General features: G+C 33.8%; 1 long non-coding RNA gene and 1 other non-coding gene across 2 annotated transcripts; both read left to right on the top strand.

The window, feature by feature from the left end:
• Nucleotides 1-811: 811 nt before the first annotated feature.
• LOC121229556 (uncharacterized) lies at nucleotides 812-1,747 on the top strand. The gene is made up of 2 exons (XR_005927312.1): nucleotides 812-1,240; nucleotides 1,325-1,747. It is a non-coding gene; the product is annotated as an uncharacterized lncRNA (long non-coding RNA).
• Nucleotides 1,748-27,395: 25,648 nt separating this feature from the next.
• LOC121229785 (small nucleolar RNA R71) lies at nucleotides 27,396-27,501 on the top strand. Its single transcript, XR_005927741.1, has one exon. It is a non-coding gene; the product is annotated as a small nucleolar RNA R71 (small nucleolar RNA).
• The last annotated feature ends 319 nt before the right edge of the window (nucleotides 27,502-27,820 follow it).

The raw sequence follows: 27,820 nt of genomic DNA, 5'->3' as shown, positions 1-27,820 counted from the left end.
AGAAGTATTTGACATAGAAAACTCTATTAAAATAATATATGTATCAATATATATAAAAATACTTAAACAAAATGTTATATAAAAGTGTTCAAACAGTTTAATGTAACAAGAATTTTAAAACAATGATTTTACAAAACAAAAATAAAGTTATTAAGATAGCTCAACACATGTATAAAAATATTGTGAACTTCAAAATAATAGGCATTACAAATTGAAAAATCAATGAAAATAATATATGTACAAATATGTATAAAATATTTAAAGAAATATTGTGCAAAATGTAAAAATAATATGATAAAGAAACTTCAAAATAATTGTGCAAATAAGAACAAACAAAAGCATTAAAGTGGATCAACACCTATAAAAGTATTAAATGTATTTTAAATTAGTAAGTTATACAAATAACAAAAAAACCAAATTAAAATTGAACTAAAATAAAACGGATAATTTATACATAAAAGAAACCCTAAATAGGGACCAGCGCGCAATGTACGCAAATGCACAGGGACTAAAGCTGGATTTAGTCCAGAACCCAAAACACTTTGTTGAGGCGTGGACCCAATCGCAAATAAGCACAAATTACAAAACCAAATTTAAAAAAACGAAACAAAATGCATATGGCACAATTACAGACTTGTGCGAAAGGGGAGGACCTATGTGCAATTATCCCCTCTTCGCAGAAACGCACGGATCCTAGGGGCGATCGGGTCGGATCGATGCGGGTCGGCTTAAACCGGCTTCATTTTGGGGCCATTGGCATAGGCCCTAAACGGTGTCGTTTTATACACCTAATTAACACTAAAAAACCTAAAATTAACACACTCAACCATTTAGAAACAAAAATAAGAAAACCAAATCCCTTTCCCTTTCACTTTGCAGCCGAACCCTAACTTCCCCTTCGCTCCAACACCGATCGGCCACTACAATCAGCGAACGACGTACTCTTGAAAAGATGATTTGATGCCTTGTGATTCCTCTTTCAACTTCAATTTCAACAAAGCCAAGAGGAATCTATGGCAGATTCGCAAGGGAAGACCTCGCCTTTCTCTTTCTCTTTTATTTTTTAAATACAATAGTGAAAAATCAAAAAAGAAAATGAGATGATTCGACGAAGAACTAAAGAAACTAGAAAGCAGAAAATCACCTTTAAAAATTTCCTTTCGAAATGCTTTTTCTGATATTTACTGCGCGTAAGTATTTGCAGGTACATTCGACGGCTTTTTGTAGTCAGATTTACAGAGTAAATAAAAAATAAATTTACATTTTCTTGCTGCCATTTGCTGTAAATTCGGTTAGCTCCTTCTTCTCATGTGTTCCATTGCAGGAGTAGTCGTACAAAGGCACGAGCGAAGGCGCGCGCGAGGAACTAGTGGCGCACATGTGGTGCTGGAGACCGACTGCTAGCTGCGGTGCAAGGCGAATGACTAGGTTTTCGGCCTCTGAAACCAGACTTCAGACATTTGGGCCAGTCTTGTGATTGGGCCGTGTTTCAAATGGGCTAGAATTTGTTTTGTTAATTGGGTTACTCTTAACAACCGGGCTAGGCAATTTGGGCTTAATAGTTAGCCTTTATTTTTGTAAAAAGACTTGGACTTTTAATTTATTAATGTTGCTTTGATTTATTTTATTTATTTTTTTGGATAGCTTTATGGGCCCGGGCGAGATAGGCTATTACAATCAATAATGTAGTGAAACTACCAAATAACAAATAATGCGATATAATCGCCAATCCCCTCAATACTCTAAATTTAGTGCACTTACTATGTAAATATGCGGACTTAATATGTCGCTGGTACTCTATGGAACTCCTCCATCAACTATAAAATCTCATCCCAATGCACATACAATATGTCATACAAATTCATTCATAGTTGTATTTTAATACTTTTCACACTTATTCGACATGTTCAACATGTCCTCAATATTCACATACTTTTAGTAAATGGAAACAGTGTTCCAACATTCAATTTACCATTGCTATGGTATCTATCAATATCATTCAATTTTACATACTTTACGAATTTCATTGTGCAGAAATAGCAATTTTTACAATACACATCATAGCAATTATCTCATGTATTTATATCATGCATAAACTTAGCACCTCAAAAAATCATGCTATTTAATCAAACAATCTCATACCACATAACACAATTATGCATTACAATCTCAATCACATATTCACAATGTCAAACTAGTAACTTTGCTAACACATCAATATTTGGGGCTCGAAACATACTTGGTTTGGTCACTTACAAAATTAATTATTTGGCTATTTAGTCAATCCAATCAGAAATCTAATTCATAAAATGTAATATGATAATTATCAATTTCAAAAAAACTTATGAGTTTAGGACCCACACCTTATTTTTTACTCTCTCGCGGTACACTAGCTAGTCTCCCAACTTTCCTTAATAAACCTTTATACGAACCTAAACCAAAATTCAGTATAAATTCAATCAATTCACGTTTTAACCAGACCCAAAATACCCACTTACGGGTTCAAACCAATCTTCCAAATAATAACTATTTTATGAATTCAAACTAGTTAGATTTCTTACATTATTTTGATGTGATTCATACGTTCAATCGTCCTTTGGTTTTACGGTTGATTTGGGACGTCTAGGTCAGCACATAATACAATAATATACTGGAAAATCAGTAGCTATTATTGGTTAAATTCCTTCATCTAAACAATCCATAACCTTTACCCAACAATTATGTCGAAACAACAAATTAGTTTATGTTAAATCGCACTTACGCTTCCTGATTTGTGAGTTTTGAATGACCAATTGATCTAGAATTTTTTCCCATAATTGAAGTGGATTTAAATTCTGATTAGAAGGGTTCAAGAACTCAAATTAAGGCTTAAATTAAATAGGTAAGACTCAAGAAACAAAACAGCCCCCTTTTCCAACACCTAGGCACACGTACCACCACCCATGGTGGCTAGAATTGGGGCTGAATTTTAAAACGACTTGAGATCTAATTAAAAGCTGGAAAAATACCTTTAAAATATTTAAAAATTCCTCAGATTCCAGATCCAAAAATTTAGGTTTTTAACTTGCAAGATTACTCAAGAAATTAAAAGAAAAACAGGTCTTACACAAGTTAATGGAGATGAACGACAATGACACTTTCTTGGCAAGGTTGGAGTTGACCTTGGAGATTCAAAATTTCAGATTTGGGGCTTATTTAATTGAAGAAAAATGGCATCAAGGTAGGGATGGAGATGATGCTCAATATTGAAGACAGAAGAGAGAAAAATCAAGGGTGAATGAAGGTGACAGGTGCGACGACAACAATGGAGAAAAAAGGGAAAAGAAAAAAAGATGAAGAGAGGGAGAGGAGGTTAAGGACGACTAAGGTAGAAGAAAATAGGATAAAAGGCTTATTATTTTGATGAAAAATTGTATTTATACATAGGTTTTCTAGGCTTGGATGGCAACACATTAAAAAAAAGAATTTTGCAAAAATTAATTTATTTCGTAAAAGATGAGACTTAAACTTGAGACCTCTGATTAACTTTCATGCTTTCACATTTAATAACTAACCGTTGGGTCAATTCCCTATTTTTGATTTATTTGTACATTTTTATTGAGCTAAATTTTGGGATGTTATATCTCTACCCCCTTAAAGAAATTTCGTCATTGAAATTACCTGATTTGAAAAGATGAGGATACTAGAGCCGAATTGAGTCCTTTGACTCCCAAGCGGCCTCTTCGGTTCCATGATTTCTACATAATACTTTAACTAGTGGGATTCACTTTCATCTTAACACTTTGATCTCATGTTCTAATGTTCAAATCAGCTCCTCATCTAATGAAAAATTGAGCCTGATCTTAATCTCCTCAACCAGTACGACATGCGAGGGATCTAATAGATATCGCCTCATTATCGAGATGTGAAACACATCGTAAATATGATCTAACTCAGGTGGAAAATCAAGTTGGTAAGCCACGGGACCAACCCTTTTAAGCACTCGATAGGGACCAATGAATCTAGGGCTTAACTTGCCTTTTCGACCAAATTTCAAAAACTCTCTTCTATGGAGAGACTTTAAGGTATGCCTACAAGTTTCAACTTCCAATGTATCCTTACTTTTCTTACCTTCTTGCACTTGTAGAGAATTATTCATGTTCAACTTACCTTTTTCCCACAGGTAAAATCTTCTATCAATTATTGAGTAATGTAATTGGAAGTCCGTCAATGGATCCTTGAAATCCTGTAACAATGAAACACCATTGAACAAATTTGAGTTATGGTTCGTTAAAACATAACCATTCCTCACTTTTGCATGGGTATTTTCTTGCTTTTCATTTTTTCCCACTTAAGAACTCTCCAATTTTACCTCATATGTATTTTCACTTACCAAAAGTGGACCATCAAGTAGACTTTTATCACTTAAGGTCTCTTTACTCTCTGTCTTTTCAATTTTTTTCTTTCCCCTAAACCACATCACAGAATTTCATCATTTTTAGTTGGTTCTTATACACATCTTTTGGCTCCAAAGGGGCTAAAGTGTATTTTTTTTCCTTTAAACACAATGGAGTAACGGTTTCAATTTTCCATGGTGTACTACATCACGATCATATTGCCATAGTCTTCCAATAAGCAAATGGACAGCATGCCTGAGAACTACATCACATCAATCCCTGTCAAAATAATTCCCAATTTTAAATGCAATTTATGACTATTTAACTACCTTAACTTCCAAACTTTTGTTAAGTCGTTATAAATGATATGGCTTAGGATGATTTTGACAAGGTAAAGATAAAGTATCCAATAAAAGACTACTTACCATGTTGGCATAACTACCACTATCAACAATAAAAGAACACAACTTTCCTTGAATCAAGCACCTTGAGTGGGAGATGTTAGTCCTTTGCACTTCATCAGAATCATTTCTTACTTGAATGCTAAGGGATTATCACACTAAAAGACAATGACACTTAAGCAAATTGTCCACATCAGTAAGAGATTCCGAAACCTCTTCCATACTATGTCTGTGTATCATTATTAGAGGTTGAAATAAAAACACTCACAAAAAATTGATTGAAGAAAATTAAACCTCACCTTTATACACTCGCAATAAAAAAATAAACAACTCTAAGAGACAAAGAAATGAAGTTAAGATTTTCTCACTTGTAACTTTTAAAGAGTAATCATATTCAATAATATTCGAAAACATATGGGATCGCTCTCTAACAAATTTGACCTAAGGCTCTAAAAAGCCAAAGAAAAACTCAACTACAAATGAAGTAAGTTGTGTGGAGAAAAAAGAGAAAACTCTTTTCTTAAGTATTTTTTTTTGTTTTTGCACTTTTCAATCACTTTTTCGTGGGAAATATCTTTTTTATACTCTAATAGAGTTCCAAGAATTAGTATATAAAATTTCAGATCGTTTGGAAAGCTTTTACCCACTGAAAAAAAAAATTCTAAAAAACTTTCTGGGTAAAAAGAAAAATAATGGTTTTGATGCTGAAAATCAATTTATAAGAACACAAAGAACACCTAAAATGCCTGAATCTGATACCAAAATGATAAGTGACTAAGGCGGAGGAAGCGGAAGAAAGATCGAATTCAATTGTTTGACTCAAGATGGAAAGATTTGGATGTGACCTGAAAAAAGAAATAAACAAATTTAGAAATTAAAAAAAAACACTAAAGAATAAATTTAAGATCTAAAAATAAATATTCAAAATAATAAATACATAGATGAAATTTAAAAGTGGAAGGTGGAACGAGTAAACTGATGGATGTGATAGATAAAAGGATAAACGTCCAATTGAACCCTCTGAGATATAAATCCCAACAAACTCAATTAATGGATAACCGTCCAATTGAACCCTTTGAGTATAAATCCCAACAAACTCAATTAATGGATCTAATCAAGCCTCCAAGAAATAGTCTTTTGAAAATTGAAGGGTGAAGAATGGATTTACATGATTCCTTGAAGAAAATTAAGAAGCAAATTATTAAAAATCACGAAAGAAATCTTGCACAAAAAAAAACTAACTCTTAGAGTTGAAAACTTTATTAATAAAAAAAATTGTCTTATTAATGAACAATGAAGAAGTCTTTATATAGGCTAGCTAAGTGCATCCAAATAAAACTCTAAAGTATATTGAAAATCTAATTAATTTGAACAAAAAGTAGTTAAACTAAACTTTCTTATTTGACTAAAAAACATAAAACTCCTAAACAATATCCAAAACTCGGAATAAATAAATAATAAAATAATAAAACCAAATAAATAAAATATTGGGCTCATATATGATAAAAATTAAGCCTAAAAGTCAAACCAAATATGATTTAAACTTGAATTAAAAGCCCAAAACTCATAATTTCTGAAATAATCCCGTTTAAAAATTCTACTCGCGCAATTTTTACTAAAATGGTCATAACTTGAGCTCCCAAACTCAAAATTGAGTGATTCAAAGTCTATTTCGAAGCTAAGAGATAGATTTTCTACCACCATGAAGATATATCAACCTATAATGCTTGATCCTATTTAAAAAAAGTCATTGCAAGTCTATTGATTTCTTAAACTCGAAAATTGGCAGCTTCAATTAATGGAATTTAATAACTTTCACCACATCTGTGCATGTATCATTCCTCATTTCCTTAAAAAAGATTTGTCCTCAAATTTTGATTTGATTTGCTTAGCCTTTAACATTATTTTTGGGCCTTGAGGTAGTGTGAGCCCATCACATCCATGGGTCTGAAATTGGGCTTTGACACTCGTATCAGATAAACTAACACACTCCCTGCTAACAAAATCGAAATTATCCATTAGCCCACAAGCAACCGCACTTACTTTTCCATGTAACCACTCGTTTTTTAGTGGTAGCAGAACAATGTTTCTGGGACCACAAATTACTGTCATGTCAACTCGTAAATATCAATTATAGAATATTTATGGATTCATTAGGGTCGTATTAATTTTTGGTTAAGAAATTTTATCGTTTAGTTAGCTAATTAAAGAAGAATGATTAAATTGAAAAAATGTAATACTTGATAATTATCGAATTTCTATGATTTAATAGTCTAACTAATAAATGTGGGAGGACTAATAAGGCAATTAAACCTTATTGCTTGATAGTTGACGGTTTTGGAGTGAAATTTTAAAGAAAAATTGAAAGTAAATTAAGTATAATGGCAATTTTGTAATTAAAACAAAATCAAAGCAAAATTAAGTAAAGAAATAAATCTTTCTTCTTCATTTTTGCTTCTTCCATAGCCAAAAACACTAAAAACCTAGCTTGGAGAATCAACCAAACCTATTGCCTTGCATGTGAGTGATTTCTATACCTGTTTCTTGTAATTTTTATTTTTTGAGATCGTTGGAACTAGGTCCAACTAACTCGTACCTTCGTTTTGGAATCTGTTTAAAATTTTAGAAGTTGTCATTGATGAATCTTGAATTTTTTTTTATGATAGCTATGTATTTGAAGCTTTGATTGTGGTATCTAATGATTTTGTGAAGTGATTTTTGTTAGATCTTGATTTAAGGATTAAATTGTGAAAATGTCAAAATTTCAAGGTTTGATAGTGAATTTGATGCTTAATAGGGACTTTTGGGGGGGGCTAGAATATTCGACTATAATGTTGACTTGAGAAAAATGGTTTATTTGATGCTTTTCTGGTTAAGAGACTAAATTGCAAAAGTTTTAAAAGTTAGTGGTAATTGTGTAAATTTGAAAAAAAACAAAAAGGTATAAAATTTAAAGTGAATTGGAATGTGAAATGTAAGCTAATAATTGAGAAATTTCACATTTTAGATCAAAACCTTGTTAATATACGTGGAAAAGGAAAAATCAAAAATTAATCCCTAAAGTTCTACAACTACTACAATTTAGTCCAGGTAAGTTTGTACGACTTATAATTTAACATCTATATGAAATGTTTAATGATATAATATGATATAATAGATATATTTGATTATAGATGATGTAAAGTTATTTAAGAAATGTTATTGAATTTCAATACTTGGATCGGTTGGATACGGGATAGAGTACAATCGAATGTTGGTGTGATATGTGGAGGATTGGAGTGAGAATTGATGTGGTGTGATACATACATTTTTACCAAGCAGGTTAAGGTTCAACATTTGTAACAAACTCTCATGTTATACTCTTTGTCTTAGCGTGTTTTCGGTTGGACTAGCTCTTCGGAGCGATTGGCATGATATCAAGTGGATGAGCTCTTATACGCAACTGGCGTGTTATCAAATGGATTAGCTCTTATGAGCGATTGGCATGTTTTGATTAGAATCTCTATGTACTCATATCCATAAGTTGTTCATTAGATCGTGACTCTCTGTATTGTAACTTATTTTGTAATTCTGATAGTTATAACATGTATTTGAGCTTTGAATTGAACTATACAATTCACCAGGTTGAGATTTTGGATGACAAGGAACACATGTAGTTGAGTTATTATTGAATGATTTGTTGTATTTACTTTGTTTAGATTTATCGTTTTTGTACGTCGAACTTACTAAGCTTCAATGAGCTTACTTGTGTTATTTTTTGTTCTTGTAGATGCTTTTGAAGGTTGGATAGTCGAATTAGCACTCAAGTCACACTATCCATCTATTTTCAGCAGTTTTTGAACATTTTGGCCAAGGTTTATAATGACTTGTATAGGGTGATTTGTAATGATAATTTTTTTGAATGTGTTGTTGATACTTTGGTATGTATTAACTTTGGAAATCATGTTGGTTTGGTACCATTTGATGCCTTGACAAGTTATATCACGTTGGTCACCTTATTATGCATGTTTATAAGGTCCTATATGGTATGTTTTAAATGGATTTGGAATGGTCAATATGCAGTATGTTTTGGTAAGTGTTAAACTAAGATATGATGCTTGAAATGTGGTAATTTTTTACATGTTTAGGTTGGTGTTGTTTGTATGCATTTGAGGTGACTTTGAATGGCATATTGGTTTGTTGAATTAGGATTTTGAAATGGTTTTTTGATGTGTGTTTTGGTGATGTTTAGGTACTTTTAAAGTGTGTTCAAATGGGTTGAATGGTCATGCATGAAATGGTCTTGGAAATGACTTGATTTTAGGTAATTTTGGGTCCACACTGGCATGTGACTTAGCCGTGTGAGGCAGACGATACACGGCCTGGCAACATGGCTGTGTGTCATCTGATGATTTCTTTAGGGTCCAAGTCAGTGAGTTACACGGCCCGACACACAAGCGAGTGGGGCAACTTAGAGAGTTACACAGCGTGGCACACGAGCGTGCGACACGGCCATGTGACCCTACTTAGAGAGTTACACGGGTGAGGACACGACTGCGAGTCCCTAGTTTGAAAGTTACACTGCCTGAGAATTCCTTGTTTTAGCACATAAATTAACCAAAATAAAACCAAATAAATCTAACAATAAATAGAAAATAGAACAATTACAGTAAAATTTGTTATTAAACACCCTAGACTTGAATGAATTTGTAAGTAAAAAGGTCTTAAAATAACTATATATTTTGGAGTTATCACGCCCACAAACTTAATTCCTTTCTCGTCCCGAGTAATGGCCCTAGGAAAATGCTAAAACAATAAATTCAACACACTTAAATTAATTCTCCATTTTTGGCCATGCTTTAGAAAACTTATGCTCAAAAATAAAAATTGCAAACATGTAACTAAAGTACATATATCATCCAATTTCTCTTAAGTATTAAAATGCTAACTGAAATCATGAATTGAACGTCTTCTCCTCATGATTGTGCACTAAGTTCTTTCCAATCAATTTTTTGTTTCCCTTGATTAAGCTAAGCAACAATCTTAAGGATTAAATTATGTCTTCATATGTTAAACTTAGTAATTCTTCTCTACTAATGTCGCAGGCATAAAAAATTAAATCAATAGGTCCTTAGTAAGGTTGTAATAGGGCTTCGTTCATGGTATGGAAAGAGAGTTATTTTTAGCTAGACAACCTCAAACTCAGCTTACTTCGAACCTCTAGAAAAAAAATTTCCCCTAAAGTACACAATTCTTCCCTTTTCTTTCACTCGTGGAATTATGTGCTCACTAGTACCTTTTTCATCATACAACTAGATTTTATATAACATATGATACTTTATTGTGCATAAAAACACTCCAAACATTAAATTAAGCACTCAATACCTTTTTCTAACTACCCCAAATTCAAAACCAAAATTGTAATGTGTAATACCCCCTAACCCTTTTCTGACATCGGATCAGGATTACGGAGCATTACCAGTCACTACAGATTAAACACAAATAATACAAGGATATTTATTATACAGTTCAGTAATTTGTCTTATTGACCCTTTAATGGACTCTCGAGGCCCAAAGAAGAAGTTAGAAACAAATTAGGATTCGATCAGAAGCTTATAAATTTTTCGTAAAATTTTCAAAATATTTTTTATGAACAGTACCCACACGCCCGTGTGGTCTAGGAGACACGTCCATGTGTCTACCACGATTTCTGTCACTTCTATCTGATCTAGAACTAAATCTCCAACTGCCTCGAAATTCTTTTAATCTCTTAGGTTGTGGATTAGAGCTTGTAGTTCCAAGACGCTTTCCAAGTGAACGAGAAATTTCAAGCTTTTTATCTAATCTCACACTAATTCAACCATTTTGGCCCTCTTAATTAAATCTGCAAATTCAGTAATTCGTAGGGACACCAATTTTAGTCGTAATTCATCACGCAATCCTTGTAGAAATCATTTGCATCTGTCAGCTTCAATCGATACAAATTCAGTTGCATATCTACTCAGTCTCAAAAATTCCCGTTCGTAGTGCTCTACAGACATCTCACCTTGTTTGAACATTAAGAACTCCTGTTTTCTATCTTCCATATATAATTCTCCCAAATATTTATTTTGAAATTCCCTTAGAAAGAATTCCCAACTTATTTGTTCTTCTAATGCATGTTGAGTTACCAATTCCCACCAAACGTATGCTTCTCCTTGTAGCAAGGAAACGGCACACAATAAACTTTCCTGTGGGGTACACTCAAGTTGCTTCAAGATTCTCTTTATAGTTTCTATCCAATTTTCAGCTACAGTCAGGTCAACTCCTTTTGAACCCAGAAATTCAGTAGCACCATACTTCCGCAACTCTTTAATCGGGGCTCATCGGGTAGTAGGGGTAGGAGTTATAGTGGGTATAGTTCCTACTGCTCTTTGAAGAGCATTAGCTATCACTCTGAGTATCTCTGTATTACCTCTTTCTCTGGTATCACTTCTTTAAACATTTTGAGGTTGATTACCTACCGGATTTACACTTGGTGTTACAGACTCTGATTCATTATATCATATGATTCATCATCTTCACTATACATTTCTCGATCGGTATCTTCAATGTTTTCATCAGACATCTTTAACTATAAAACAAAAACAATAATTTAGTATATATATATCAGCATCCAATCCCGACTCAAATTTAACTCAATAATGGCATGTAACTCTAAACTCATTTTTGTACTCAGTTTAATCCTAGAATCGACTAAACTTGAATAACTCTGATACCACTAATTGTAATACCCCCTAACCCTTTTTCGACATCGGAACAGGATTACGGAGCATTACCAGTCACTACAGATTAAACACAAATAATATAAGGATATTTATTATACAGTTTAGTAATTTTCTTATTGACCCTTTAATAGACCCTCGAGGCCCATAGAAGAAGCTAGAAACAAATCAGGATCCGATCAGAAGCTTATAAATTTTTCATAAAATTTTCAAAATATTTCTTATGAAAAGTACCCACACGCCCGTGTGTCTTCATGATATGCCCGTGTTGACTAACCGTGTGGCTCACACTGCCAGGACATGTCTGTGTCCTTTACCCGTGTAAATCTCTGACTTATTGCTCATGAACAAATTAGTTTCACACGGTCAAGTCACACACCCGTGTGCTTAGCCCGTGTGGAATTATTTTCAATTCGAATCTAATGCACTTTTCGCACGGCCATGCACATGCCCATGTGTTTTGACCGTGTACCTCACACGACTGAGACAATCGCCTGTGTCTCTTCCCTTATGGAAATTCCTGAGCATTTTGTTTACAATATTTAAGATGCAGGGGACACACGACCTAGCCACATGCCCTTGTGTAAGCCATGTGTCTCACACGGTCTGAGCACACGCCCGTGTGTCAGGCCGTGTGGACTCAAAATGAGCTTTTCAATTCAAGTTTACCAACCCTGCAAATTTTTAAAGCACAAAAAATTCAATTCCAACCAATTTAATTCATGAATTTGTACATCTCAAATTATAATTAACTAATAATATAAGGTTCTAACATATTTACGCTTATAACAATCTAACATAACCTATCTAATTGATTCATTTAAATATCATTCAACAAAAATTTAAACTAAAACTATGAAATAGGCTATATTAAAGACATATATAGTTATATGGACCAACCAAAACCATCATTTATCATTAATATTTACATATCAAAATGACAACAATAACAACCTAGGTACATGCCATTTTCAAAACAGAAAGTACATCACCACGTATTTGAGTTCGGGATCGGCTTGGATGCTAAGTTGTTAGTCACTTTTGTACCTAATCTGTGCACGGAAACAAACCGTACACTGAGTATGCACTCAGTGGTATTTCTATAAACCAACACTTAAATCAATAATTAACTCAAATGTATTTAAGCTATAAAAATTTCAATTTTTATAGCAATAACTATATTCACCATTCATTCTCAAAGAAATATTCAATTCAATTCAATATCAATCAATAACACTTAGTTATTTAAAACAGTAGTACAGTCATTCAGTTGTTTAGTAATAGTAATAGTACGCCACTTATAGTGCCTCATCGACTCGAGGTCGAAGTATCCCTGAACACTTCCAATCCTATGGCATGCCAACTATATCCGACTTACCCGATACTGTTAATAGGGTATTCAATTCACTTTCAATTTTTAGATAACAGTCAATTCACACTTCGATTCATTAATCACAAACTGTTTCGGTCCAATACAAAAATAGCAATTCCTACCTCTATCTCACTTACCATACACATTAAATAATAAAAGCAAAGTTAATTATTAAGTTCGGTTTATAGAAATACAAACCGTAATTCTCGGATTACTCTTCGTCAATCTTCTCTTTTCCTTTTTTTGTCGATGTCTCTGATACTACTTTAGTTACGGAAAATTAAACAATTGAAAATTGTCAATATACCATTTCACATTATACATTTCAATTTTCTATTCAACTTTTGCCTAAATTCCAATTTAATCCTTAAACCAAAACTAACTCTTTCTCTTCAGAATAAATCCGATGTTTTCATTCAATTCCCACTTTAAACAATTTTCCAATCTCAAATTCCAACATTAAACACTAATTCTGAAATTCTTTCAGTTTAGTCCCTATTATTCCAAATCTTATACCTTGTTTTACAATTCAATCCTTTTTCCACTTCTAACTTAAATTCCATCAGTTTAACTCATAATCCTTCCACTTGTTCAACTTAATCAATATCTAAAAATTCACGAACTTTCTAAATGTCCACATGATTCAAGTAGTACTTGTCTCTAAGATTTCAAAAACATCAAAATTACAAGAAAGGGACTAAATTGACTTACCACTTGAACTTCAAACCTCAAAACCCTATTTTTCCTTTCTTTTTCTTTCTCTTTTTCTTTCTTTCTTTCTTTCCCTGCTCTGTTTCGTTCCACCTTTTCCTTTCTTTTTCTTTTTAATTTCTTTTATTTACTTTATTTTAACTATTATATTATTATATTATATTTTAGCAATTATTATTTACTTAAATTATAAGTAAATACATACATGTATTTACAAATGTATAAACATATTTATTACACATGTACCATGTTTTTACCATACATTAGTCTCAATTTAGTTTATTTACTAATTTAGTCCTTAAAATTTTCTTGATTCTATTATTTAACTTTCACACCTTATTCAATCTAGTCCTTACACTAAATTAACCTTAATTCAAACTAATTCACCTAGACAAAATCTAATTAATCACTCAATTAACATTCGCAAATATTTCTAATAAATATTTACGAACCCAATTTATGAGAACAGTAACCCAGAAACACAATTTTTGATACCCATAAATTTTGGGTCATTACATTTCTCTTCCCTTAATAAATTTCGTCCTCGAAATTTACCTGAAAAGAGATGGGGGTATTGGGATCTTATTGTATCCTCCGATTCCCATGTTGCTTCTTCAATATTATGTCTTTTTCATAATACATTCACTAAGGGAACCCATTTATTACGCAATTCCTTTACTTCTCGGGCTAATATTTTAACTGGTTCCTTTTCATATGACAAATCAGGTCAGATTTCAATATCCTCTGTAGAAATAATATGGAAAGGATCTGATCGATATCTTTTGAGCATAGAAACATGAAAAACATCATGAATCTTTTGCAATTCTGGAGGCAAAGCCAAATGGTATGCTACCGATCCAATTCTTTCCACAATTTCATATGGCCCAATGAAATGAGGACTTAGTTTTCCTTTTTGGCCGAATCTCATGATTTTCTTCCAAGGTGAAACTTTTAAAAATACCTTATCACCAATCGAATACTTAATGTCCCGATGTTTCAAATCTGAATACGATTTCTGTCTGTCAAAAGCTGCCTTCAACCTTTATCGAACCTTCTTAACAGTACCTTCTGTTTCTTGAAACAATTCTGGTCCAATCATTTTCTTCTCATTCAATTCTGTCTAGCACATTGGTGACCAAAATCTCTGACCATATAAAGCTTTATATAGAGCCATTTGAATACTTGATCGGAAACTATTATTATATACAAATTCAGCTAACGATAGGTAACGTTCCCAACCTGATTCAAAATCAATAATACAAGCTTCAATCATGTCTTCTAAAATCTGAGTAACTCTTTCTGATTGTCTATCGGTCTGTGGATGGAAAGCTGTACTAAAATTGAGTCGAGTACCAAGAGATTCATGCAACTGCCTCCAAAACCTTGATGTAAACCATGGATCCTAGTCAAAGATTATCTTTACAGGAATACCATGCAGTCTCACGATTTCCCCGATGTATGTTTCTACAAGTTTTTGAAGTGACCAATTCGTTCTGACTGCTATAAAATGAGCTGACTTTGTAAGCTGATCAATAATCACCCAAATAGCATTTTTCTTACTTGTTGATAATGGTAATCCTGTTACAAAATCCATTGTAATGCAGTCCCATTTCCATTCAGGAATGTTAATAGGTTGAAGTAAATCAGTTGGAACCTGATGCTCTGTTTTGACCTGCTGACATGTCAAACATTTAGCCACAAATTCCACTATATTCATCTTCATACCTCGCCACCAATACAGTTCTCGTAAATCACGGTACATTTTTGTTCCTCCAGGATGTAATGTAAAAAGACTATCATGTGCTTCTCAAAGTATCAACTCTTTCAATTCTGAAACATTTGGAACACAAATCCTATTATGAAATCTTAGACAATCATGTTCATCAATACTGAAATTCCCTGCTATGCATCTCTGAACCATTTCTTTTCTCTTCATTAGCTTATTATCTAGTAACTGAGCTAACTTGATTTGTTCAAACGTTGCTGGTTTAATTCTTAATTCAGCCAATAAACCTCCATTATCACTAATACTGAGCTGTGCAAACATCACTGTCAATTCAATTGCTGCCTTCCTACTCAATGCATCAAGTACCATATTAGTCTTACCCGAATGATAGTCAATAACGCAATCATAATCTTTTAAAAGTTCAATCCACCGACGCTGTCTCAAATTCAACTCTTTCTATGACAGATGATACTTTAGAATTTTATGGTATGTGAAAATATAACATTTCTCACCATATAGATAGTGTCTCCAAATTTTCAGTACAAAAATTACAGCAACTAATTCTAGATCATGTGTAGGATAATTATGCTCGTGCAGTTTTAATTTTAAAGAAGCATAAGCTATCACTTTTCCACTTTTCATCAGTACACACCCGAGACTATTTAAAGAAGTATCACTATACACAATAAAATCTTTTCTCGATTCTGGTAAAGGCAAAACCGGTGCCTCTGTTAACATCTGCTTCAATTTCACAAAACTTTCTTGGCATTGATCATTCCAGACAAATGGAACGTTCTTTTGCAATAATTTTGTCATCAATAAAGCTATTTTTAAAAATCCATTCACGAACCTTCAATAGTACCCAGCCAATCCAAGAAAACTACATACCTTTGACACATTTTTGGGAGTTTTCCACTGAACAATTGCTTCAATTTTCTTTGGATCCACTCTAATTCCATCTGCTGATACCACATGACCAAGAAATACCACCTCTGATAGTCAAAATTTGCATTTACTCAATTTCCATACAATTGTTTCTCTTGTAATGTTTGCAAAACAATTCGAAGATGCTGCTCATGTTCAGATTTAGAATTTGAATATACCAAAATGTCATCAATAAAAACTACCACAAAACTGAAAAATTCGGTTCATAAGATCCATAAAAGCAACTGGGGCCTTTGTTAACCCAAATGGCATCACCAAAAATTCATAATGCGAAACCGTATTCGGAACACCGTCTTTGGTACATCACTTTCCTTTACCTTTAACTGATAATAGCCCGATCTTAAATCAATCTTTGAAAACAGAGAAGCTCCTTTCAATTGATCAAATAAATCATCAATGCGAGGCAACGGGTATTTATTCTAAACAGTCACTTTGTTTAACTGTCGATAATCAATACATAACCTCATCGAATGATCTTTCTTTTTAACAAATAACACTGGAGCTCCCCACAGTGATGTACTAGGTCGTATAAAACCTCAATCCAATAAATCTTGTAGTTGTACCTTCAACTCCTTCAATTCAGTAGGTGACATACAATATGGAGGTATCGACACTGGATCTGTACCTGGGTATACTTCGACTATAAATTCAACTTCTCAATCAAGAGGTAATCTAGGTAATTCTTTAGGGAATACATTAGGAAATTCACATACAGCCCGGATTTTACTACACTTACTCTCCACCGAATCCAAATTAATAACATATGCTAAGAAAGCAGCACAACCTTGATAATGAAGCTTACTAGCTTTAATTGCCAAGATAATACGAACTGATCCACTAGTTCGAATACCATTTACTTCAATCTGATCAATACTTTCATTCTGAACAGTGAACTTCTTTTTGTAGCAATCTAAAATTACCCCATGTTCTGATAGCCAGTCCATACCCAATATAATATCAAAGTCGCCAAATGGCATAATTAATAAATCAACAGGAAAGATTTTATCTTGAATCATTAGTAGAAATCTTTGACATATTTGATTCACTAACATTGTTTGCCCTAGAGGACTAGACACCTCTACTGTTGCTTTAGACAGTTCAGGTTTTAATTTTCGCGTCTCAACTAGTTTTGTGTTAACATAAGAATGTGACGATCTCGGGTCTATTAAAGCATAAATGGGTTTTGAATGCAATAGAAATATACCTGTCAGTGTGCTTCTCCTTCTTTACGAGTTCTTACAACGTATGCTTGGGCCGAGGCTCTAGCTTCCGATTGTTGAGAAGAAACTTCACTTGTTCTTCTACACCTTCTCTACTAATTAAGCCACCTCTACTTGACCCTCGACCTTTGGAAGCAGATTCAGATCTCTGTGATATTTCTGGTGCTATAATTTTAATCTTTGGGTAGTCTTTTACAAAATGATCAGTGGATCCACAGCAAAAACAATCTCTATTTAATTTCCAACACTCACCTCGATGTTTATTCCTATAGTATTGACATTCCAGAATTTCAATATTCTGAAATTTCCCTTTGATACTACTAGTGGAAACTGTCGTCTATCTACCACGATATATGTCACTTCTATCTAATCTAGAACCAAATCTCCAACTGCCTCGAAATTCTTTTGATCTTTTAGGTTGTGGATTAGAGCTTGTAGTTCCAGGACACTTTCCAAGTGAACGAGAAATTTCAGGCTTTTTATCTAATCCAAACACTTGTTCAACCATTTTGGCTCTCTCAATTAAATCTACAAATTCAGTAATTCGTAGAGACACAAATTGTAGTCGTAATTCATCACGCAAACCTCATAGAAATTGTTTGCATATGTCAGCTTCAGTTGGTACAAATTCAGTTGCATATCTACTCAGTCTCAAAAATTCTCGTTCGTAGTCCGCTACAGACATCTCACCTTGTTTTAACATTAAGAACTCTTGTTTTCTATCTTCTATATATAATTTTCCCAAATATTTCTTTTGAAATTCCCTTAGAAAGAATTCCCAACTTATCTGTTCTTCTGATGCATGTTGAGTTACCGATTCCCAGAATATGTACGCTTCTTCTTGTAGCAAAGAAACGGCACACAATAAACTTTCCTATGGGGTACACTTAAGTTGCTTCAAGATTTTCTTTGTAGTTTCTATCCAGTTTTCAGCTACAGACGGGTCAACTCCTTTTGAACCCAGAAATTCAGTAGCACCATACTTTCGCAACTCTTTAATCGGGGCTCATCAGGTAGTAGGGGTAGGAGTTATAGTGGGTATAGTTCCTACTGCTCTTTGAAGAGCATCAACTATCACTCTGAGTATCTCTGTATTATCTCTTTCTCTGGTATCACTTCTTTCAACATTTGGAGTTTGATTACCTATCTGATTTACACTTGGTGTTATAGACTCCGATTCATTCATATCATATGATTCATCATCTTCACTATACATTTCTCGATCGGTATCTTCAATGTTTTCATCAGACATCTTTAACTATAAAACAGAAACAATAATTCAGTATATATGTATCAGCATCCAATCCCGACTCAAATTTAACTCAATAATGGCATGTACCTCTAAGCTCATTTTTGTATTCAGTTTAATCCTAGAATCGACTAAACTTGAATAACTCTGATACCACTAATTGTAATACCCCCAACCCTTTTTCGACATCGGAACAGGATTACAGACCATTACCAGTCACTACAGATTAAACACAAATAATATAAAGATATTTATTATACAGTTCAGTAATTTGTCTTATTGACCCTTTAATGGACCCTCGAGGCCCAAAGAAGAAGTCAGAAACAAATCAGGATCCGATCAGAAGCTTATAAATTTTTTGTAAAATTTCTAAAATATTTCTTATGAGTAGTACCCATACGTCCGTGTGGTCTGGGAGACACACCCGTGTGTCTTCATGATATGCTCGTGTTGACTAACCGTGTGGCTCACACGGCTAGGACACGCTCATGTCCTTCACTCGTGTAACTCTCTGACTTATTACTCATGAACAAATTAGTTTCACACGGCCGAGTCACACGCCCGTGTGCTTAGCCCGTGTGGAATTATTTTCAATCCGAATCTAATGCAATTTTTGCACGGCCATGCACATGCCCGTGTGCTGTGACCATGTAACTCACACGATTGTGACACACGCCCTTGTCTCTCCCCGTGTCGCAATCCCTGAGCATTTTGTTTATAATATTTAAAATGCAGGGGACACATGGCCTAGCCATATGCCCGTGTATAAGTCGTGTGTCTCACACATTCTGAGCACACGCCTGTGTGTCAGGCCGTGTGGTCTCAAAATGAGCTTTTCAATTCAAGTTTACCAACTCTGCAAATTTTTAAACCACAAACAATTCAATTCCAACCAATTCAATTCATGAATTTATACATCTCTAATTATAATTAACTAATAATATAAGGTTCTAACATATTTATGCTTATAGCAATCTAACATAATCTATCTAATTGATTCATTTAAATATCATTCAATAAAAATTTAAACTAAAACTATGAAATAGGCTATATTAAAGACATGTATAGTTATATGGACCAACCAAAACCATCATTTATCATTAATATTTACATATCAAAATGACAACAATAATAACCTAGGTACATGCCATTTTTAAAAGAGAAAATATATCACCACGTATTTGAGTTCGGGATCAGCTTGAATGCTAAGTCGTTAGTCACTTTTGTACTTAACCTGCGCACGGAAACAAACCGTACGCTGAGTATGCACTCAGTGGTATTTCTATAAACCAACACTTAAATCAATTATTAACTCAAATGTATTTAAGCTATAAAAATTTCAATTTTTATAGCAATAACTATATTCACCATTCATTCTCAAAGAAATATTCAATTCAATTCAATATCAATCAATAACACTTGGTTATTCAGAACAGTAGTACAGTCATTCAATTGTTCAGTACATTAGTTTTTCCCCTATTAATATAACTCGGACCTAGACGGATACACAGATCCAACCAACACACCAATACGACACTTAGTGCCTCATCGGCTTTGCCGAAGTAAAGCAGTAATAGTACGGTACCCAGTACCTCATCAGATTAAATCGAAGTAACAGTAACAGGACAACACTTATAGTGCCTCATCGACTCGGGGTCAAAGCATCCCTGAACATTTTCAATCCTATGGCATGTCAACTATATCCGACTTACCCGATACTGTTAATAGGGTATTTAATTCACTTTTAATTTTTAGATAACAGTCAATTCACACTTCGATTCAATAATCACAACCTATTTCGGTCCAATACAAAAATAAGCAATTCTTACTTCTATCTCACTTACCATACACATTAAATAATAAAAGTAATATTTAATTATTAAGTTCGATTTATAGAAATACAAACCGCAATTCTCGGATTACTCTTCGTCAATCTTCTCATTTCCTTTCTTTTTCAATGTCTCCAGTACTACGTTAGCTACGGAAAATTAAACAATTAAAAATTATCAATATACCATTTCACATTATATATGTCAATTTTCTATTCAACTTTTGCCTAAATTCCAATTTAATCCTCAAACCAAAACTAACTTTTTCTCTTCAAAACAAATCTTATGTTTTCATTCAATTCCCACTTTAAACAATTTTCTTCTCTCAAATTCCACCATTAAACACTAATTCTAAAATTCTTTCAATTTAGTCCCTATTATTCCAAATCTTATACCTTGTTTTACAATTCAATCCTTTTTCCACTTCTAACTTAATTTCCATCACTTTAACTCATAATTCTTCCAATTGTTCAACTTAATCAACATCTAAAAATTCACTAACTTTCTAAATTTTCACATGATTCAAGAAGTACTTGTCTCTAAGATTCCAAAAACATCAAAATTACAAGAAAAGGGACTAAATTGACTTCTCACTTGAACTTCAAACCTCAAAACCCTATTTTTCCTTTCTTTTTCTTTCTTTGCTCTGTTTCGTTCCACCTTTTTATTTCTTTTTCTTTTTAATTTCTTTTATTTACTTTATTTTAACTATTATATTATTATATTATATTTTAGCAATTATTATTATTTACTTAAATTATAAGTAAATACATACATGTATTTACAAATGTATAAACATATTTATTACACATGTACCATGTTTTTACCATACATTAGTCTCAATTTGGTTTATTTACTAATTTAGTCCTTAAATTTTTCTTGATTCTATTATTTAACTTTCACACCTTATTCAATCTAGTCCTTACACTAAATTAACCTTAATTCAAGCTAATTCACCTAGTCAAAATCTAATTACTCACTCAACTGACATTCGTAAATATTTCTAAGAAATCTTACAAACCCTATTTATGAAAACAGTAACCCAGAAACACAATTTTCGATACCCATAAATTTCGGATCATTACATACTGAAACAAGTTGAGTCTAAGGTTTGGTGAGAAGATAAAGATAAGTAGATTTAAATAAGGGATTGTTCGCTAATGGAAGGTTGTAAAAGAAATAGGCCAATCAACAAAGCTGGGTTTCAAGGGATAATTTTAATAAGGTAGGCTTGAAAGACTCAAACGATTCAAACAAAAAAAAATTAAATCATTTTTAAATTGTTGTGCCTCCCACGATTTCACATTAAGGAAATTTCTAAATCAATTCTAAAGACTTAATCCTTCATGCATGCTTACTTTTTTCTAGGAAATTAAAACAAATTCATGGTTGACCTTATGCACAATTACTAGGATATGCAATTTTATCATAATTTAGTTAACATAAAATGTTTAAAATAAAAGGATGACATGCATACTAGAGTAGTTAACATAAAAATATTTAAAATAAAAGGATGACATGCATACTAGAGTTAACATATTATGCAAAAATTACATTTTGAGCAAAAATTCGCTTAAGCACACCTTTATCAAAGAATCAATTTTCGAAAAGTATCAAAATATAATTTCTCGAAAAAATATAGAAAAAATTAAAATATCAAAGAAATTATAGCATGGTCCCCCTACTAAATAGAAACAATGTCCTTAGTGCCTAAAAGTATATAGCAGAAGAGACAAAATCAAAAAAATGAATGTGAGCTATGCACCAGGTAGGCTCCCAAGAAAGGAAGGTGAGTCTCATTCGACTGCTTAAATACCCAGTCTTTCCTTGCCAGGGCTTATCCTAGACATGCACATTCACATTACAATACTTCTCATTTTTTAAAAGAATAATTTACAAATTAACTCAATTTTATTCATAATTGCAACTTAAAAAAATTATTACACAGAAAAACTTAAAGGAATAGAACAAAAAAAAAACAAAAATCCCCCCAATTAGTTGTTCATTCTATCAAACTCTGTCCCTTCATCCATGTTATCAACTAATATGAATCCGATTACGAGTTTAGAATTTGACCCATGATTTGATATGCCTATTCGTCTAAATAGGTACTTTCTCGGAAAAAAAGGGAAGTTAAGCTTAGAACTTGAAATGTATTTAGGGTATTGGAAGAACGGAATGAATAAAAATTGATAAAACGAAACTTGATCCAAAAATGAACCAGCACTATAAAACAGTGTGACTTGATTTCTACAAAGCAAAGTTAAGTCTTAACAAGTTAGTTGCTTTAAGAAAGATCGCTACCTATTATCTATATTGAGATAGGAACCAACGATATAGGATGATCGTTACACTTCAAAAAGAGTTGAGAAGGGAAGCGATAGGATCTATTAATCAACACCGCATGAAGGTAAGTTCATGATAAGTTTGATTTTATTTCTAAAAAGAAGAAAGAGTATAAACTCAGTTTGAGTTTCAAAGTTGATTGATTGGTTTATTCACTCTTCCAAAGTGACCTAGACCGAATATTTATAGGACTTGAAAAATGCCTCTTCAAAACCGGCCATATATGTATCCCTTAGGTACAAAGTATTTTCACATTACATGAACCCACATTTAATGCTTGGAAATTCAGCATTCATTCCCCCTTGTGTCGTCCGTGCATCCTTAGCCCTTAAGCAATGTTTGTTCATATTTAAGCATTTAATTAGCAGGAAAAATCCATGCACATGCATCCAAATTGAATGGTCCCTTCATGCACTCCTTAATGGCCGAATATCCATGCATGGAAATAGGAGATGGATTGGCTTAAGCTACTGGTTCATGAACATTTCCTCTCATACATTCATCTCCACTTGACCATTAAAATGCCTTCATGAATCAGCCTTTAAGTGACCGAAAACTCCATGCATCTTCATGTAGTTGAATGGCCCTTGGATCATCACTTGAATGGTTACATTTGTTCCCCAAACTAGCCGCCCATTGCTGTTCCTTTCGAGCACAATAAACAACATTTACGACACTTTAAATATGATAATAAAGCTGCAATAAAATTGGGCAAATTTAATAGCTAAATTAGAACATATTTAAAATGCAATTAAAGTGAATAAATAAACTAACAACTAATTTAACTAAAAACCACCAAAATTAAAGTTTAGCAATCATGAGCTGAGGGAAATTAAATAAATGAAAAACTAGTTGTGGGAAAGCAACCAAACAATCTTGTTAGACTTAATTCATCACGTGCAACAAGTTGCACGAACCTGGATCCTTAACTGGAGCCAAATAGTTGCTGAGCGGATTGGGTTCAGCCAATAGATGTTGAATTAGGCCTATGAATGACTCCTTCATTATCTTGGCCCTAGCTCGCGTAGGCATCACGAATCATTCTTTGTTCTGACAATTCTTCTAGATTCGAGCCAAATGTTTCGGGATTGGGCTTCTTGAGGTTGGGCCTATAAGTTGTATACGAGATCACGTCATCAACATCCTACCTAGGTGTAGCAAAATCCTCAAGTTCGATTCTGCGAGTCGGGTTCCAGGGCTAGAAGATGAAATATTTTCCTTTTGAGTCAGAAATTCTCTCTGACAGTAACGAGTACCTTGCCTCAAAAGCGTCCATTTAGCTCCAAGAACTGTGACTACTTTCAAAACATCTTGAATTTTTTTCGCATTAACATCTTCACATAGGGTCGAGTAATCATCGTTCTCAATATCAGGCAAATCAAACAAGCCATTGATGACTAATGTTGTTAGAAACAATTCCCTTTCTCGAATCTGCAATATTGTTACTGTAGACAGATTAAAATGAGACTAAAATTCTTGAACAATACCTTCATCCGAAAGATTTTAGACATCAAAAAATACTTTCCATCCCCGTTCATTAACGACCTCCTGAATGAATGCCGGCGCATCGGCATCGTTATTACCAGTAAGCTGGAAACCCTTATCCAGGAGCATCGGTTTTTCTTAAAGATCGTAATATATCGTGCTCTTGCACCCAGAGCAGAACAAGGGTTGGATTTCATCAGTCTGAATATTCACTCTTTTCCATTTCCGAGACATAATACTCTTGTTTATGTGCAAGGAGATCTGGTCGCTTAGCCGCTTAGGGTGGTTGTCGTTTATTTCTGATACAAAGAGCTGCTACTACTGGCTATGTGACTAGGTCGTGGCAAGGGAGTGGAGCGGATGGATGCTACAATTGGTTTTATGGTGCTTGCGGATGGTGGAAAAAGAGTTGTTGTTCGGTGATGGTGTCACAAAATGGTGGTACGCGACGGTGACGGGGTAAGGGAGGAAGGTGCGGTAGTTTGGCTGTCATGGGTGGTGTAGCAGGCCGCTGATGAATGTGACAATTGATCGTGGAGGGAAAGGCGAGGGCGTGGGATGGGGAAGGCTAGGCGGTGACGCTTGAAGGTGGAGAGAATGAGACAGGGCCGACGATAACTTGGAATGGAAAAGTCAAGGCGACGACGGTTGAGGAAAGAACCCAGGGAAACAAAAAAAAGAAAAGAAACACAGTAATAAAAAGTAAAATAATAATTTGAAAAGAAACACAGTAATAAAAAGTAAAATAATAATTTGAAAAGAAACACAGTAATAAAAAGTAAAATAATAATTTGACCTCTAAGTCAAAAATTAAGCTAACAAGGGATTTCTTTATTATTATTATTATTTATTTACATATTTATATATATTAGGTACATAATAACTAATTTTATTTATTTATGGACTACTCATAAATTTTTTTTTAAATTAGCAGCCTTCCAACATAAAAATCATTACGGATCAATTAAAGTGAGTCAAATAATTTTTCCGCTCAAATTCACCGATTTGACAATGTTTCAACCATTGACCACTTACCTTAAATCTTACCTACAAAAAGAAAGGCTTGATTGACAGTGGAATTCTCATGCCATCGAAGTTTAAGTTTTACCTAGATCAAATACCCAAGATTGGGTCAACCTTCACTAACCCTCGATAGTCAAAATTATTCTAGCAGTGGTAAATGATCCTAACTCCCGGGACTTCAGTTTTCCTGGATCAAATACTCACGTTCGGAACCGTCTTTTCTAACCTTTATTGGACTCATCTTCATAATCTTTTGGCAATCTTCTGTGTGTATACCAATAACAACTGTTACCTTAAGTATCTGTAATATGACATTCGATATCCTTCTTGTGCCTTTTCAAGTTCATAGGTAACTCTACTTCCTGATTGTCTTGTACTCGCATTGTGAATTCCCCTTTCTAAACATCTATCCCAATTGCCAAAAATGGTCTTCCCAAAATGGTAGGGACTTTTTTATCTACTTCAAAATCCAAAATAAAGAAGTCAGCGGGAAAAATAAATTTGTCAGCACGTACCAAAACATCTTCAATCTTTCCCTCCAGATATGTTATCGACTTGTCTGCCAATTGAAGTGTAATAGTTGTTGGTCTAACCTCACCAATCCCTCATCGCTTAAACACAGACATGGGTATCAAGTTTATACTTTCTCCCAAATCGCATAAAGCTAATTCGCAGTATGAGTCTCCGATGTAGCATAGTATAGTAAAACTCCCCATATACTTCATTTTTTACAACAGTTTGTCTTGCAGAAATGCATTGCATTCTTTTGTTAAGGTGACTCTCAAATTCCCTTAGCCTCCTCTTCTTAGAGAGGATGTCCTTTATAAATTTGGCATAGTTTGGCATTTGCTCCAAAGCTTCCATAAGAGGGATGTTGATATGTAACTTTTTGAGCACACCTAAGAATTTCTTAAACTGTGTCTCTTGTTGTTACTTTTGGAATCCCTATGGATAAGGAGTTGGTGGAGTTTTAACCTTTATCGGATAGCTTTTCGGAGGTGCAGATGTCTTTGTGTTTGTCGTGGGCATTTAACCCTCAGGACTATTCTATTGTGCCTGTGTTTCGGTAGGGGTCGCAAGATCAAGCTTTTGCACTATAGGAATTTCAACATCTGGTTGACTTTCCTCCCAATTTTTAACTACAACAAGCTTGTTTTCAATTTCAATAGCCCTAGGTTCCAACACTTTTTCATTCCTCAAGGTGACAACTTTACACAGTTCTTTTACAATGTCACTTGGCAAAGCACCTTGGGATCTCCTTTTTAGCTTGTTGCTTAGTTATCCCACATGGTTCTCCAAATTATTCAATGTTGCTACTTGGCTTTGAATCATGGCATCACTTTTTGCCATGTATACCTTCAGCAAATCTTCAAAGCTGTTCGAAAGTTCAGTAGGTGAAGGTTCCTGAACTTGTTGCAAAAACCCTTGTGGTTGGTTTAGTCGGGATTGTATATATGAGTTTCTAAGACCAACCTCTTAATTACTCCATGAGAAATTTGAATAATTTTACCATGAAGAATTGTAATATTTTGATTGCGGCTCTAACCCACTTCTATTATGATTCTGATTACCCATAGAGTAGATGGATTTTGGGTTTGATGGGTAGTTTTCAAACATGTGACCATCTTCATAATAAACATAGGAGATATTTTCAAACTAGCTTGGTTGTTGACCTGACACGTAAGCATTAAAACCGTTAGTGGTAAAGTTTTTAAGCATGAAAGTCATAGAAGATACCTGGGCTCCCAAAGACGTAAATGTATCAACTTCGTGAACTCCGACCACTCTTGTTTCTATGGCTACTCTACTAGTCGGCCACTGATAATTGTTGCTAGAAATCCTTTCAAGGATCTCATAAGCTTCATTGTATGATTTTGAAAGAAGAGCTTCATTGGTTGAAGAGTCTACCACCAGTCTTGTATATGCATTGAAACCATTGTAAAAGGTATCCAACTAAATACAATGAGAAATGCCATGATGAGGATATTTCCACAACTCCTCCTTGAACCACTCTCACGTGTCATAGAGAGATTTGTCGTCAAATTTTGAAATGTGGCGATTTCATTTCTGAGCTTGGCATTTTTACTTTGTGGAAAATACTTCATCAAGAATTGTTCAGCCAATTCTTTTCCTGTTGATACTGAATAAGGTGATAAGGAATTCAACCATGCTCGCACTCGATCTCTCAACAAGTATGGGAATAACTTCAATCTCAAAGCTTTTTCGGTCACTCTAGCAAGTATGAATCAATCGCTTACTTAACAGAGGTGTAGGTGTGCATCTTCGGTAGGCATTCCACTAAATTGGCCTACTGTTCACAAAATTTGAAACATTATCGACTTTAATTCAAATTGAGGAGCCTCAATTTTGGGTTCATAATTCCCGAATTGAATT

This window comes from Gossypium hirsutum, chromosome A05, assembly GCF_007990345.1.
Source record: "Gossypium hirsutum isolate 1008001.06 chromosome A05, Gossypium_hirsutum_v2.1, whole genome shotgun sequence".
In the NCBI taxonomy this organism is placed as follows: domain Eukaryota; kingdom Viridiplantae; phylum Streptophyta; class Magnoliopsida; order Malvales; family Malvaceae; genus Gossypium; species Gossypium hirsutum.
Note: the sequence above shows the minus strand (reverse complement) of the source record. Positions and strands in the feature narration are given on the sequence as shown.